At 46.6% G+C, this 11,409-nt stretch overlaps 1 protein-coding gene across 5 annotated transcripts in view; it reads right to left on the reverse strand.

Annotated features, from left to right (window-relative positions):
* para (paralytic) overlaps positions 1-10,965 on the reverse strand; it is a 40,916-nt gene extending 29,951 nt beyond the window's left edge. For 3 of the 5 annotated variants that reach the window (XM_065494022.1, XM_065494021.1, XM_065494019.1), the window contains exons 1-2: positions 10,277-10,963; positions 1,620-1,660 (exon numbers count right to left, since the gene is read on the reverse strand). The gene's annotated coding sequence lies outside the window, so the exon portion shown is untranslated. Of the gene's footprint in view, positions 1-1,619; positions 1,661-10,276 lie in introns of all 5 variants that reach the window. The other 2 variants (XM_065494020.1, XM_065494018.1) reach the window with 1 other exon arrangement.
* Between the last annotated feature and the right edge of the window lie 444 nt (positions 10,966-11,409).

Consider the following 11,409-nt stretch of genomic DNA (forward strand, 5'->3'; position numbering starts at 1 on the left):
TGACAGAAAGCAAAATTAGTTTGTATAAATAGTGCAGGCGGGACACGCACTGCACGAATTTGCCAGGAATGTCGGACGCACGCATGTAATTCCGCTCTAATTATACGTAATTGGACAGTTTATTATAGCCTCAGGCTGGTCATTTGCCAGTGTCGTGCCGCGCGGAATATCATCGGTTCGTCCGGCGAATCAAACGACAAGGCCAACAAAACTCAAGGTAACGCCTAAATAGCTGCCCATTTTGTTGCGGAGCATATTCCTCCATTTTGGGATTCCGTTTACGATCGGCGCATAAAAATCCATCTGACTCATCGGAATGCGAAATCTGCCGAGCAGCAGCATCAGCAACCGGGAAGATCCAAAAAAATCTTGTTGACCCACAAATACACACAAGGGTGAGCGGCGAGAGCGGTCCTCGCGCGCGCAAATAGCACATTTCGTCCCCCTATACTCTGCGCGAGGGTTGCTCGCTGAAAACGATGCCAGCAATGGAAATGCAGCCGCGGTCTAATGACCTACTCTGCTCTCCTTCAATAAGGGGCCAACCGGCCGACTGCAAAGCAGGCAGGCGAGCGGGCGAGAGGGCGAGCGGGTGAACCAGCGAGAGGGCGAACGAGGGAGGGAAGAAATATACGCGCTGTCTGATGGTACACGCTGTCCTGACCCAGAGAATTGCGTGTCGCAGCCGATCAATTAAATAACGTCTCAATATAAGGTGCGTGAATGAAATTAATTAAGCGCGAGCGAGCGAGGGCGAGCCGCGCGCCAAATATTTCACCGGCCAATTTCGGTGGTGCGAATTCGGAGTGAAAAGAGCACGAGAGCAGAGCGAGCGAGCGGCTTAAAGTCAGCGAGAACAAGCGGCAGAGCTGAGAGAGCTGAATCCACGAGCACGGCTCGCCTGCTTGCTTGCTGGTGATATCGATTGAGCTACAGCTCTGCTGGTACTTTGCCACATTCACAGGCCACCTCCATTATGAATGAAAGGGGAGCAACTGCCGCGTAAAAACGCCGAGAGGCCAGTCTGTCGATGCTGCGAATAAATAAGCAGCGTGTGCGTTTCCGTGCCACTTTAACTACTTGGCTGGCTGCATGCTTAATCTGCGGCCGGCCGACCGGCCGGCCAGCGGAGATATGAGTGCGTGGGCGGGCGGGCGTCCTGCTCACGCGCCCGATGCCTCCGCGCCAGCCCGCCCGCCCGCCCACCCCGCTGCTCTGCTGACGGCGTGTGAGCAAACAAGACCTTTGGCCCCAATTTCGCGACTATCTCACTTGGCATGACCCCCGCGGCGGCAGCTCTCGCTCATTTAAATGGCGATTGGATCATAAATTTTGGCTCGGTGCGCGCCGCGTTTTATATCTTGAGATAAGCAGTGAGTAACTGCTGTCACCGGAACAGCCGGAAAATCGCGGCGAATTAACTTTGTCCGCGGCGCAACTTTTCGGAGAGACGAGCATGCCCTCCGACACCCGTACACTTGCGACAGCATAAAATATTTAAAGTAGGCAACCTGCTTGGCGTGCATGTGCTCCGGTTGCATAGCCGCATTAAATATTAAAGCCCACGAGCTCTTTACTCGTATTAAAAAGTCGAAATTTCGAGCCGCTGCTTAACTTACCATTTTCGCCTATAACACATAGTAATCCTTTCAGAGCAGCCCTGCAACAAAGAGGGGAAAGGTCAGTAAGACTCGTTATCGGCTCTTAATAAGGCTTCAGGGTAAGTAAAGGGCAAAACGTTTGTCCCATTCGCGGGGGTTAGTAAAACGGCTGGAATTTCAGCCGTGTGACGAGTGGCGCAAGTGTTTTTGATTCAAGTGAGCCGACAGATTTAGAAATAAAGTCGGCGTTTTCCTGATTGCGACGGCTGAAAAGAGTGGCGAGCAGGTTAATCCAGTCAATGTTGCATGGAAAAGTAGACGACGACCCCATTCATGATGCAAATTGAGCGAAGCGTGACTCAAAATGTTTATTATTAACTCCAGCTTCAAAGTTCCCAGAAAACGCGCCGGCTTTCTTGTCAGGCACGGCTTCTGCGGCAAGCTGCGGCGAGCGCAGCTCCGTCCAAACGCACGCATTCCAGACTTTGTTTCATATTTTTAAACAAAGGGTGCGGAGAAAGTGGCATCGCTATTGAAAGTTTGCGACTCTCCGCTAGGATTGTGATCGCGGCATTAATTTCACCTGAATCGTTCATGTCGCAAGATAATTTTTCATGTCTTTCCGAGCCACCGGCGCGCGCTCGTTGCTTGAGCCAAACAGCGTGCCAACTTTTATGCGCAATGAAGAGATTAGCCTCCGACGTAAATTATATGCTTATTGCCTGTTGGTGTGCGTTTTGCAAGCGCAGTATGTTCGCCGGCAAACAGGCGAGACGGCTCTTTAAACTGCAAACTTATATATTTAAATGTAAATCAATACACACGCGGCGCTACGTCACGGCCTTGGCGATCAATACGCCCAACTACATCGCCTACTCGCACACACTACACAGAAAGTCGGCTATCGAGCTTTAAATGCCGACTTCAGGTAGCCAATGGAACTTGTAGGCACTGGAGCATGCCCAGGATGTTATAATAATGCGGTGCTGCAGGAATCTCGAGAAGGCCAAACCCGCGTGCCTCTAAATATTTAACCAGCTTGCTCACTCGTAAATGATACTAAATGTTTCCATTTAAAGCTTTTTATCAAATAAAGGAAAGTCTTGTCATTTTCTACGCTTTATGCTTCAGTTTAATTTTATATTTTTGGCAAGTCTAATGTTAAAAAGAAGAATTAAATAAGAGATATCTTGCTCAAATTAATTCGTAGACACAACCAAAATGATTTAAGTAAAAAAGTTGTTGCAGAGCTATAAAAAATTCTCCAATCGTGATCTCGCAACACGTATCTCTTCTTGAACATTTTCCATATTCAACGTCTGCGAGGAAAAGCTGCATAACAAATCACGTGTGAACACGAGCGGGTAAGCTAATTAAACGGCGAGCGGAAGGAATTATCATGAGACTGAAGGTCGGTGACCGCGCCAGGGGCTGATGCGAAATGCTCCGAGGGAATCCGTCAGCATCATTCAGAATCCGAGTGTCGCCGCGAGAGAGTTGACAAAGAGCCCCTTTTACCATCAGACACTTTAAATACCGCACACAAAACGCAGTCGGCGGCGACGGCGGCTCAGTGTGAAAATGCCACTCTCAAATTCTTTTTCAAAAGACAGAAATTGCCGCTGTGCGCGATGCTCGCGGAAACAGCGACTGAAATTTGAATCAGTCAACCTGTGATTACAAGTGAGTGTGTGTGTGTGTGTTGTATTTTTTGCTTTAAGGTACGTTGTCATGGCAACTGGGCTTTTTCCGCAGTAGCGTTTCAGTCTCGGGCTACGTCACCCCGACCGGCCGCTTACGTCACTATCAAACGCTAGGAATATTCTGTGTCCTCGTTACCCCATAATCAAGATCGCATTGTGCATTCTCGAATTATTGAGGCTCACCAGGCTGTTTCGTATGCGAGCCGCCTCCGAGCGGGGAAAGAATGCCGCGTACTCCTTCGATCAGCGCAACCGTTTGTCCAATTAAGGCGAGAAATGGGCCAATTTCCAGCGCATTCCTCCCCTGAATTTTTCATCTCCCCCTAGTAGAGTGTACGAAATCACGGCCACCTCGCGCAAGAGGCGCAATTTGCAAAAATAGAACCGGCGAGCGGGAAAGTGGAGTAAAAATAAATGGCGCATACCGGACGGAAATTCTGTTTACTATTAAGATTCACGGGCACATGAGGAAAAACGATATAAATTCTTAGTTCAATAAACCACGCGCTTAGAAAAATGCTTGAATAGGAAAGGAAATTGATTCATTCTATTGCAAATTTCAATACAGACTGTTAAAACCTACCTGTAATCATTCATCAAAAAATTAAAAATTAAAAATTTCGCCCTCCAGAGAAAGCTGAACTCTTTTTTCTAGAGTCTTTTGCCCTGACCTTATTTGTAGGGGACATTCTCGCAGAGTAGTGGTTCCCGAGCCATAATATTTTTTATAGTTCTCAGGAATACGCTTAAAAGCTCGAGTAGAAATCATTAATGAACAATGAGACTATGTTCAAAGGGTGCAAGTGAAGCCTTTTTAATGCACTGGGTGAAAATTTAAATACTTATAAAAAGTGCATGAACGATGAGGGGAAAATAAACGGCTTCCGCTATAATTCCCAAAGGAGCCGATGATAAAATTCAAACGAAACTAGTATAAACTCGCATTGGATGCGCGTTTTATGTCTCCTTCCTTTTCTCATACAAATGTTAGAAAATAAAATAATATGTGTTTCTGTAGCTTGTGAATGCCAATAAGATTTAAACTTTGGGAATGTCACTTGAAATTCAAATTAACTACCAACCTGCAAGATGATTGATAGAGTTGCGTTGACTGCAAAGTCCAGCTTGTTAAAAATACATGTTTCAATTTTAGCACTCTTTATGGAAAAGTTTCTACGAGTGGTAATGAAACCCCTTGCTTTAGCCACCACTGGGATACAGAGCCACGTGCGACAAATAATTTCGCGAACGAATTACATGGGCAGCACAGGCGCAAGAGATGTGTCGGTGCTGAGAAATACCGCCGTTGTCCCCGCACCAGGAACTTAGGTTGAAATGCTACACATTCATCCCGTGATATCCTTCCATATAATTATGTTAGAAAGGTGCAAACCGACCAGTAGCGAGTCAGACACCTTTCACATTTCTCCCCAGTTCTAATTAACTTAACAACGCGAACGAGTCAAATGACGGAATCCATCTATCCAGCTCAGGTTCAATAACTCTCACAAATTTTACTCGATTTGAGAGTGCACGCCATCGTCTTAAGTTTTAACCAATTTGAAGTTGCTTAAAGAATCTTTAAATCGATTCAATTATTCAAAATGAGTCTTGATTCATGTTAATTTAATGAAAATATAATTTATGAGATATATACTGACAGTTTTAATTGCTTTCATTACAATTCCATGAATTGTTTACACAACAAAAAGAAAGAAAGAAAGAGATAATTAAGATTCTTCCTACGCGGCTAAGTACTACTGTTGCTGAACAAAGGCGATTCTCCAGCCGCCGTTTTGCAACTTACGCAAAACGGGAACAAACAAGACGGAAGACACACCCCTTTCATCGCACGCAGCCACACCTGGGATCTGCGAGGGAAGGCAAGGTTTTTTTTAGTGACAAAACTACGCACAGGATATTGCAGTTCACGCACAGGAAACACGGTCGGTTCTATTGCGTTTTCTCGCAAGTCGGCGACGCGGCGAAATAGATATATATGTTGCCCGCGGAATGCGATGCGCTGCCGCCGTGACTGACAATGACTTCAGGGCCAGTCTAATTGTATTTCACGCATTAGCTTCTCTTTTCCTCGTCACTCTCCAAGGTCCAACTGCAGTCGCAGCAACCGTGCGAGAAAGACCGCTTTCTCAGTCCTGCTTGCTTTTGGCCTGCGCAATTGTGGCTGCAGCGCACGAGAAATTTCTCGATCTTTCTTTCGGTTTTATATGTATAAGTGGGTGGTTTAGAGAACTCCAAATGAACGAATACTGGAAACTTTCATTCCACCTGTCTCGAATATGATTATTGGTAATACACAGAACCGCGAAGGGATGCTAAAAAGACACAGCATACGTCATTGGATTTAGATCCTAGTTGCACGAATTTTATTTTGTTGTCTGTGTTAATCATACAAAACAGTTAAATAAACTACATACAATCAGAACCAAAAATTAAGCTAATAAAGGAATGTCGGTTCGTAACAGGTACGGCACAAACTAATTTTATTGTTATTACCAACAACGCCGTATTAAACAAATTAAATTGCAATTTCAATTGCATTTAGCCAAAAAGTTTTGCTTCTTTTGTGGAGTATTTTTTCACGCTGTTTTCATTTAAATTCAAATGTAAAAAATATATTTAAATTTATGGACTACTATATTTTATATCATAACTTAGTCTACGACACTTAATCAAAACAATGAAATGGAGGCATAAAGTAAAATTCCTAACCGTCTAAGCTCAATGATTTAGGAATTAAATGCTAGGCCGACTTACTCATTACATTATTTCAAATTGCTTCGATTTTTGAACTTTTTAGTTGGAGAAAAATAATTTCATTCTAAAATGTTAAGTTCAAAATGGGTTAAATTGTAAAGTAAAATCTAAAAATTGTATAAGGTAATCAACCAAGATTTTAAAGCCAGTATATTGATTTAAAGTTCAAAACATTATTTGAGAATACTCAATTTTAATTGACAAAGAGAGACGTGCAGTTTTATTTCCTATATTTTCAGCACTATCGATCTTCATAAAATTACTAAAATATCACTCTACATCATAAAAAAATAAGAAAAAAGTCATACAAGGGCCTCAAATTAAAATCATTTGATAAATTGGCAGGCCATGAACAATATTAGCGATGAAAAGTCAATCTCGCGCGTGCGAAGGTACATCAATTATTGTCATCGCCGCGTTACGGTTGCGAACAATACACAGCTAATGATCTGATGACAGTGGTGGCAAAGGCGGGATTCTTTTAGCTCAGGGTATCAAATATTTGTGATTGTCGGGCTATTGATTGGTCCGAAAAAAGCCGTCCATGAAGTAGACACAGACACGACGAATAATAAAAAGCAGCAGCTTTTAAGGAAATTGATCGTGCGCGCGCGGCAGTGCAGCGGCCATAATTTCTATTATCTAATTCCGTTGTTTCGCGTTTCGCGGCCGAAAAGTGGGGCTGGAATGTTCAGATTCAGTGGACCAATTAAAATGGCCTTTGGATTGGCCAACGGGTGACGTCACGCGGTCCCAACTGATTGTGAGCGACACGCGAGAAAGTCTTCTTAATCAATACACACAAGCCTGCTTATGCAGGCTGCCAGAAGCGGCGAGCAGCGGCGGCGGCGGCTGGCCCGCGTTTTCCGCTTTTCCTCCGGCTCAGCAACCCCAGCGAGAGAGCCGCAATTTCGTTTGCGCCACGCGCGCGATTGAAAGCCAACATATAGAGGTGACAAATGACGCCGCCTCTCAAAAGATCAAGCTGCCAAAAATGACGAAAAATTTGTCTCGCCGCAAATTTGAGCCGCGACCTCTGGGGACAAAGCCAGGGGAAATTTCGCATTATCGCGCCGGCTGCTCGCAAAGTGGATTGGTTTACAATACATTTGCATTAGCGGCACTATCAAGCTGTCGTTATCTCCGGCAAACAGTACGAGCGATTATTGCCAATTGAATAAATATGTAACTTGAAAACGCAAAGTATCAGGGGAGCTAGCTCATCTGTCAGCCCGAGAGCATTTTTAGTGGAAAAGAAATAAATTTCGGCGTCAGACGCCCGCTGGGACTTTATCAAGAAATCAACATTCGCTTGACGGTTTTAAGACGCGGTATTGATTTTCAATTTTCTCGACACTTGAGCTCGAGTGTCTTGCAACAAGTTTTCAGATCAATAGTGTATCTTGACAAAAAAAAAAAAAAAAAAAAATACGCCGAGACGCCGAGAAATGTACATTTTGAACCGACCGAACTGACTAGTTTTGATCCGCGAGAGGAAGGTGCATTTTCGGCGGTGTATGACATATTACATGCCTCGCGGCTGGGAAACAATTTGAGCAACCGGCGAAATGTTTGCTTTGAGTTCATTATTGATGTTCCATACCTGGATGACAACCCACCAGCTTTCGGCTCAGTCACGTGTCCTCCAAATCGAAGCTATGCTTTTCTAGCCGACGCCTGTTTTGAACAATCGCCATGGCTACACACATGAAATATATGACTTTGTGCCAATCATTCCACGGCGAGCTTTCTCTTTCTGTCTCGCAATTTGCCACCGAGATAATTCGAAAGCCACTTTGCTAACTCGTCGCGGCGAAAGCAGCAACGCACGTCCAGGCCAAAAATGTCAATAGTTTTGATTGTATTTTTAAAGCTATCGCACGGCTGGATCGAAATTCCGTGGTAGCGAGCATTTAATGCTAGCGCGATGAAGCGATTACGGCGCAAACAATAATAAACTCGCTGATATACACATTGTGAGGGGTAAAATCTAGGAATTTAGATTTACCTTTTTTACAACCGCGAATGTTTTGCTCAAGTGATCTCGTTCGGTGTTGCCGCTCGATAAATTTTCCCTCTGCGAATTCGACTCAGACAAATCTCTTCCGTCAACGTCTGCGCGACTGCCGCGTTTGTCTTTCGGATGTGCGTTTCGATTATTGGCGGAAGACGATCAGATTCTGAAATGGCTATTGACGCCCCGACGGTCTCCCGAGGAGATTCCACGACTTTGAGGATCTTGTCAACTGCAGCAATTTTACCCTTTTGGCGGCTGAGCAGCAAAGAGTCGATGCCGTGGTAATTCATTTCCCGCATGCACTTCTTGCCGAGTTATGAAAATTTTTCCTCCTTCCACCCTGCGCTCACTGCGGTATTGGCATGTCGCGCGAGCCAGCCGAGCATGGAACGGCTGGCTGTGCCTCTACATGGGTATATTTATTTACAAAAGCGCGCGCCTCATTCATTGCGGCCCATCAATGAGGTGGCTGCTGCTGCTGCGGGGCGCTTTCCTTCCACCTCTGGTTCCTAGAAGCGAGGGTCTCCGTTCGCCGACCCACCGACCGACCGATCGGGCATCCTCTCACGACGCGCTTGTTGCCAAAGGGGTGCCCAAAAATCGTTACTCCGCCGTTCGTTCGTATTTTCCTGGCAAACGCCACCGCACGCCTGACTTTTTGTTCATCAGAGCCGCGCAATTAGCGCCAGACTGTTGGAAAAATGGATTTTGTCCAATGGCAAACAAGGTGGGGTTGCGTGGTGTCATGTTCGAATGCTCTTATTCTCGTCGTGTGCCAGTTTTTACAACGGCGAGAGTTCAAATTTCATCGAAGGAAATTTAACCAAATAAAACACGAGCCATTGCGCAAAAGACAGACAATCGAGATAAATCGAGAGCGATTTGAAAATCCATTTTTATATCACAGACAAAAGGCGATGCTATTGTTCTCTTGTCATTAGTCGGGCAGAGTAATGTCTTTTGTGTCAGCATTAGCGGCGCAAGTGGGCGAATGTGATCCCATTGAAATATAAATCAACAAAACGTTGCCACCGTGTCTCAATTACGGGCTTATGCCAGCAGATAGAAGGGAAAAAACTGGAGCAGCACACGGCATAGCGTTTCTGCGGCGCGCGCGAGTAGGTGTGTGTGTGTGTGTATGTGTGTGTGTGTGTGTATGTGTGTGTGTGTGCTGTGTAACATTAAATTTCCCTCAACAAGGTCGGGCCGCTTATCTGGAATTGAAATACGAACGGGGAGCCCACGTTCAAAATGTGTACCTGTGTCTCCTGCTCAACCAGCCGTCTCGCTACTGGAAAACGTCCGAACAGTTCATCAGCCGCCGGCGCTAATTACTTTCCGCAGACGATTTCGAACGGTGTTGGGAGTGTGTGTGTGTGTGTGTGTGTGCCATTTCATAATATGCAGTATTTTGTTTCTTGGCAGCGAGGGGAGGGGGAGGCGAAGGCGGTTTTGCGGGTGGCCGAGCTGCTGGAGGCTTGCATGTCGCACACCAATTGTGCACCGCACTGCAGTAGTGTAGACGGCCCTCAAGGTTAAATGGCAAGAACCGACGGACCGACTCACGAATCGGAGGAAGGCCGCCGCTGAGGATTCAATTAACTCGAACCCCCCTCCCCCTCTGGCTGGGGCGGCCCCTTATTAGGATTGCGGCAAACGCACTTTGGCAATAATTGAAATTCTGGCCAGGCGACCGAGGAAAAATGCGTGCTCGGGGTGTCCTACCTGAGCAGGGAGCGTTGACGGGCGAGCAGAACGCTTATGTAAGCCGCCGCTGATGAATGGGCTGATCGATTTGATTTGGGCAAAAAGCCCTGCCAACTCGATCCGAATTCGGGACGCAAAGGGGGCCGCCGATTAAATTCGGAGAGCGTCGGCAAAGCTAACTGGGCGTAATTATATAATGCCCTCTAATTAATTCAGGCAATAAATCAGCCGCATAATTGGCCATTAACAGTGATGGAACGGGCATGCTCGTTTTGCAAAGCGTGCATTCTGCTCGTATTTCGCAATGGAAGACGCCACTGCTCGAAGCTGCTGAAGTTGCTGTGCAGAAAGGAGGCAAAAGGCTTCTTGTCTGATTGAACGATTCGAGCCCAGAAAAGGAGAACGAAAAGAAAAATCTTCACTAGCTATCGATTTCTGGGGTTGTAAGGGGGAAAGTAGGTGGTACTCACCTAAATTATGCAGTAGCTGATGATATTACGGCTAGTTCGAGATGGCAAAACGATCAAGTGGCGAATACAGAGACTATTCCATAAAAGCGTCACTATTTTCTGCTTGCTTTAAATAATTGGACAGGAAAAGAATCCAGCACTGGCTTGCTTGATTGCGTGAGTGAACGAGTAGTGAATTTGCGTCCTCCGTTTTAGTCGTGTGAGAGTTTATGCAGGAATAGAAAAAGATTAAAAAACTGACTTGCAAGCGTCGACTGCGGTGGCGGCGGCGGCGTTGGCAATGGCGATTATCGTTAAACTAGTGAGTACGTAAGTAAGCGATGCACTGTTCTGGACAATTTAGGACGGCGGTTGGTGCTTGCGAATGCGACTTATGAATCTAGATATGAGGTGCTGCTTGCCTTGGTATCCGAGTTGCTCTCTCTCTCTCTCTCTGTCTCACTCTTCGTCTTCAGCCCTCCCGAGTGTTTGTGCTGCTTGCCTCTCCAGCAGGGGTTACACACCAGTCCTATTCGTGTTTCCCATCCGAAAAACTGGCAGTGAGAGCAGATTGATTCAGCGTACTTTCATCGAGGCCGTCACAGCAGCATCGCGGACTGCAAACCTTGCGTTCAAAGCAAGCAAGCCCTGCCTGTCGCACGGAGCACCAGCAGCAGCAGAACTCTGACAACTGCATCGATCGTTGCGCCGTTGCGGCGCCAACCGGCCTCCATCGAGCAGCCCCGACCGTTCTCCATCATGGAGGCCCCGGCGTCAATACCACACACCAGGCGCCGCCCCTCCCACCCCCTGCCTGCCCTGCGCCCTTCCCCGCCTCGCCCAGCCCGTTTTTATCCCCGATTATCTGGGCCTTCTTTTTTGGGCTGCTCACTTTTTCGGTCGCGGCCAGCACCGCGAGCCGCGCGCACGGAACCTTTAAACGTGTCGTCCGCGCTCTCGCTCGCTCGCGGTCACCGCCTCCGACGCCCAAATTCGGGTCATTTGTGCACGTTTTGGGTGCGGTCATTGCAGAACATTGCACAAACGCACGCACCCACACACACACACGAACACGCACGCCGCCTTTTTGCAGAAATGATCAATGGATTTTCCTCCCAGTTTGATTTCGCACCCTTGTCTTTCTTCCGGCCCTG

Source organism: Cloeon dipterum, chromosome X, assembly GCF_949628265.1.
Source record: "Cloeon dipterum chromosome X, ieCloDipt1.1, whole genome shotgun sequence".
Taxonomy (NCBI): Eukaryota; Metazoa; Arthropoda; class Insecta; order Ephemeroptera; family Baetidae; genus Cloeon; species Cloeon dipterum.